The sequence below is a fragment of the Equus caballus genome, chromosome 6 (genome assembly GCF_041296265.1).
Source record: "Equus caballus isolate H_3958 breed thoroughbred chromosome 6, TB-T2T, whole genome shotgun sequence".
Classification (NCBI taxonomy): domain Eukaryota; kingdom Metazoa; phylum Chordata; class Mammalia; order Perissodactyla; family Equidae; genus Equus; species Equus caballus.
In genome coordinates, this window is record NC_091689.1 from 39972754 (window position 1) to 39978753 (window position 6000).

The following is a 6000-nucleotide window of genomic DNA, read 5'->3' on the forward strand; positions in this document are numbered from 1 at the left end:
CAAACGGCTGTTTCCACAGGCCACATCCATGGAAATGAAAAAGTCCTTTCAAAGAAATCAGCCAAAAAAAGTAAACTTCACTGCAAAGGTGGGTGGAAAGAGACAAAATACAGGTTTATATGACAGCATCAGGCCTCCTTGTTCTTAGAGTAACAACTCTGCAACACAAAAGGATTTCTCACTTGCCCTTTTTATACGTCCCCCCAGCCTTAAACCATTATACTGGCTCCTCTCTCTTACTCCTTGTCTCTCCTTTCTTTTCTTTCAACATCTCAATTAAAGGTTATAAAACTATTCTTTCCTTCTATTAAATAGAGCTATTTATGAAGCTTGAGACCCTTCCATATATTGTATCCCAGTCATCACCTTCTATTCTGAGCTTCTGTTCAGGATTTGTTTTGACTCTTTCAATACTTATAAAGACTTTTTTTTTAAAAAAAACCATTATCTGGGTTGGACCAATTTTGTTGACAGGTGTGATAAACTCTTTATCTCATCTCACAAAATGTACATGAATTTGGCTTAACTAAAATATCAAACAATATTAAAATATATAATATAATATATAATAATAATTAAATATCAAAATATCTACTTCTTAAAAAACAATTATAACCACAAATCAGCTTGAGCTACAATGGTCAGAAAAGGTTACTATTGATGTAATTAAAAAAAACTTTATAAAATATATATTTCAAAGATCTAGGGCCAGCCCCAGTGGCCTACCGGTTAAGTTCCACATGCTCCACTTCAGTGACCCAGGTTTGGTCCCTGGGTGTGGATCTAAACCACTAGTCTGTCAGTGGCCATGCTTTGGTGGTGGCTCACATACAAAAAGAGGAAGATTATCAATGGATGTTAGCTCAAGGTGAATCTTCCTCAGCAAAAAATATCCTAATAGAATACATTACTGAATGATAAAATCAACACAATCATAAAAAGTGACTAAGATTCATGAGATTATAGTATATTAATTGAAAACTCTTTATGAAATATCTAAGTAAGAAACTGTCATATTAAGATATGAATGCTTAAAATATTGCTTCTCAACCACTGAATAAGCAATATGGCTAAAAACAAAGAGTTCCTTGATGTTTGTGGAATCTTCACTTATGTTGTCATCACTTTTCTCATTGTTTGCTTCCTCTCTCACAATTTTTCAACACTTTATCAACATTTGGTGTTTCAATGATAGGAAACTACAAGCTCTAAAACACAAAGGCTCTGTGGAACACCATTCATGACAAACACACAGTGGTGAGAGAATGGTTTAGAGAGAGAAAGAGGCTGTGATACCACACCTGACTGCAAGGAGGGTGAGGAATAGTCTAGCCATGTGCCCAAGAGGAAAAGCAAAGAGATTGGTGATCAGCCAGTCCCCTCTGCTACAGAGCGTGTGTCAGTTTTTTGCATCACTTCAATAACAGCTTCATCTGCATTATCCACAGTTGTCTATCTTGTCCCTATTATAGACATTCAAATATTAAAACTGTATTAGAATGGTGTTTATCTGTCTCTGTTATAATCTCTGAACTTTCTGGTTGACATTGATTGTGCTTAGTGCATCCTTCTATTTCAAATCCAGATCAGTATTTGGATTATTTTTTTTAAATAATGTATTAAGACAAGTAAAACAATTTTAGTTCTATGAAGTTAAATCTGATTTAATCATTTATTGCAATCCTTTTCTAGATGTATAAGCAGTACATATTTATAAGTTGTATGTCCAGAGCATGAAATTCTTGTTCTGATACTGGAATGTATATTGATAAAAGAAATTTTGAAATAGTTCCATACTTAAATAATTAAATATGCTTATTTTTCCCATATCAGGGACCCATTCCAGGAGAAAATTCACAGAACTGTTCATTCATGGATCAGTGAGGACCACACACACAATTAACAAACTTGTTAATTGTGGTTATACATGTAGAAGTCAAGAGTTGGTAACTAACTAAATGCCTATTACTATGGGAACAAACATACATTAAATGAAAGAAGATCCGAATTACAATAAAAAAGTAAGCAAAATATTGGTGTGTATGTAATGAAATCAATATGCTTCAAAAGCATATAGTTGAGTGAGAACATTTAGGTATCAAAATGAGTTATATAACAACATAAGTGTGCACATTAAAACCTGCATTATATTTACTTTGTAGGGCTGTATTCCTTTTTAAGGGCAAATAACAACTTCTGTAGAGGAGGTACCCATGTGGGGAAGGGAAAGTGAAGTGGGAATGGGGAATGAGAGCTGACGATGATTATGAGATATGGCAGTAGGGTATCATTAACTCAATTTAGTCCCCTAAATCACAAAAAGAAATAAAAATAAGTCACACACATATATTCATAATTTTTTTCCTTCTGAATCTTTTAAAACACTATAGTACTTGTTTAAAGAGTTTTGTCTTCATCCCCAGACATAAATCTTGGGAAGAAGGCATTGGGGAAAATGGTGAACGTTGAAATAACTTGATGATTACAGCATGTATTCAACAAATAATGTACTTACATTTGAGTGGATGCAGTAAAAATAATAACAAAGGAAAGCAGGTGAATTCTATACAAAAGAACTTTTCCTCAACAGGAAAATCAAAGGTACCCTGGCAAGTTAGCAAAGACCAGTGGTGGCATTTCCTCTTCTCATATGCTTTGGGAATAAACAAGAAATATTCAAGACCCCAGGGGAGTGTCTCAAAGGGGAGAGACACTCACAAATTCTTCTGGCTGCAGTTAGGTGAGTAATCACATGAGGGAACCAGAACTCATTCCTCATTTCAGGTGAGGAAATGGCACTGATTAGCATGATTACTAGATGACTATTTTTGATGCCTGTCTTCAATTTAAATTATAAATATAAGTATAGTCACCAACATCAGACTGAGTCCATAATACCATGTGACAAATAGAAGTGGCAAGCAATAGGATGTATTGGAGTATATGAGGAAACCATTTGGTGTAAACCTAATTCGACTTGACTTTGTTTTTCCAAAACTTCCTAACACAGCCATTGAGCATGCATTGTATATCTGCTTTAAACACTTCCTATGGCAAGAACAAAGGCCCTTAATATAAAGGTGCAACTTCCCTCCACATTGGCATTGCCTTAAGGATAAGCATTTTTCCTTAGGCTAGGAACTGATTGCTGTGCTCACCTGTGACCACCCAGCTTGAGACAACAGATCTACCATCTTGCTGTGTCCACCAAGACAGCAGACCTACTACCTGTTGTGTCCATCAATCGCTGTGCCGACAGGGCAATCTTGTGACTATTGTAAAAGGGACATTTCAATCATATGTGAAACATCCTCTTTGGGGGTATATAACCACTCTGTACATCTCACTTCTTTGGTGCCCTTTCTTGCTTTAAGAAGAAAGGCCCCAGGCCATGGTCCTCACATTTTACTTCAGAATAAACTCACCCAAATTTTCATTTATAGGTTGGTTATGGATTATTTTCACCAACACATGCATATTAATAATCTCTTTTTATAACTATATTTTCTGGAGTAATGATGTTTTTACCACTATTATTATGTTCTTTGAGGGTAGTAAGGGACCTTCTTTCTGTTTGGTATTATTTCTATATTTATACTATGATTCTAGACAAACATTCTGAAGGGAGAGTAAGCATTTTTTGAAAGCTCCACCTAGAATGTTGTCTAAGCAAAGATGCTGATGGTCAGGTCAGGGATATTGATACTGAGTGTCTGCATCTTAGATGTTAATGGTTTCTGATAGGGTTTCCAGTTATCCAGTATTATGATATTATCACTATGTCTTATTATCATGCCTCCATAGAGTGTCATTTGTGCTACAGATATGTGTGGCCTCATTCTACTAATAGCATACAAGGGACTAAGATCATCAGAAAGGAAATTGCCCCAAGAGCAGACGCTGAAGCAAGGATTTGAGTATATCATGTTTATTTGGTAGACGATACCAGAAAGCAAAAATGAGGGAATGTGGAATATGAGACCAAGAAGAGAGAAAGTTAATGAAGTGTGCAATAAAATATAGATTACTGCCGTAAGCAACTAAGAGTCCATCACTTGAGATTGTGGGGGCCTGGAATTGGCCACCCCAAGATATGTCTCTTTGGCATGAGGCTTTGAGGCTGGTCACTTTGCAGACAGGAAAGCAACTGAAAAGTAGAATTTACTTGCCCTTTGTTAGGAGACATTTACATTGTAAAGGAAATCTCCATCTGTAAAGATAACTCCCTCTCTACCAGGAAGAAGGGGAGATGACTTTATCTCTAGAAACTCTTAATCAATACCAAAGGCAAGGACTTAAATCTGCATTTGTTTACTGTGCTTGTGTGGTAATCTCCCATGATTGACTCCCCCTCCACCCCCAACATCCTCCTTTGTCATTACCTGAAGATGATATTTAAGGTGGGGGCTTCAGCCATTTTGGCGAGCTGCTCAGCTTGCCTGACCTCTCCCATGTATACATATTATAAAGCTTTGTTTAATTTTCTCCTGCTATTCTGTCCCATGTGAATTTAATTCATTCTCCAGGCAGACGAACCCAGAGAGGGTAGAGGAAATGTCTTCCTCCCCTGCAACATGCTTTGGAGTATCCCTCAGAACACTTCTACACTTCTAGGAATTGTTTTAAAGAAGACTAGGAAAGCTTCAGTGCTTATCCATTCATTCTTGTCCCTTACTGGTTGAGTACTGCTCCTTGACACATGAAATCTCACGCAATTCCAAGCTGACTTGCATGTGGTCTGAGCAAGCTCTCAAGACACTCTGCCCTGAGGAAAAAGAAGTGAAATGCGAGGCTGCCAGCATGCCAGGAAAAGTCTACGATGACTGTAGGCCAAGTCAGAGGTGGCCCAAAGTAATAAGGGATAGGGAGACAGAGGTGTCTGCTACATGATGTTTCCAATAGTAATATGATGGCAAAGCCAAAATAATATAAAAAAACTTTTAATTGTCTAATCTGTCTATGACACCACAATAATAGCATGTCTTTGTCCCTACTGTCTTTGTGTTAAATTTGTTTTCATTTGGATAGTGAGGCTAAAGGCTTGAAAGGATCTCCTAACATATTTATAGTGGGGGCAAAACCAAGTTTAAGATCAGTGCAATTAAAGGGACAAGGAAGATGAATCCTTGGAAGAGTTGTTAGCCAGGTACATGTATTTGTGGACTTGCCACACCTTAAACACTTCACCATTCAAGGCATATGTTTTCCCTTTCATCTCTCATGATGAAGCTAAGGGCAGCAAGGGAATCTGTTGCTCTTTATGTCATAAATTGCACATACCACAGGTGAATAGGCAATATTACTTTTGAAGGATGGGACAAGGAGGGTAGGAGACCTTTCCATACACAGTTCCCAGTTATATGACACAGGTAAAACATAAACCATGTCACTCAGCTCAGAGAATTTTGCCCACGTGTTTGAGAATCTAGCATAATGGGATATAATTATAATGAAGAAGTATAGTTTTTAAAAGTCTTCAAGGATCATAAAAAGCCACATAATAGTGGTTTGGGGGTTGGCATTGAATCCCACAGCCAGTGAGTATAATTCTGCACATCTTAAGTTACAAAAGTTTAGTATTTGCTAAGTAGGATTGGCCAAACACTCCATTTTGTCAGATTCCAAAGTTGTCATTAGAAAAGATTTATATTGTTTTTATATCGTTCACTGATACTACTTTTTTGCAGAGTTAGTCTTCTTTTATGGACATAATGCAGTGTATTTTGCACAATAATGAATGGAAACATATATAAGCACTCACGGCCTTGTTAGCTGTATTGGGTAAGAGAAGTATGGGTTTTTGTCCTATTTTATAATTTTAAAATAATAGGTGCACATATTTCTGCTGATGCTAACTCACCCAAAGACTTCTGAGCCTGACACATTTTTAAAACCAATCCAGGTTCTCCTTTCTTTTGTCCTCCCTCTTTCTTTCTATCATCCTTTGAATGGGAAGACAATGTTTTCAATGTGGCCAACCTGTTTTCTCAGTTGAAACTA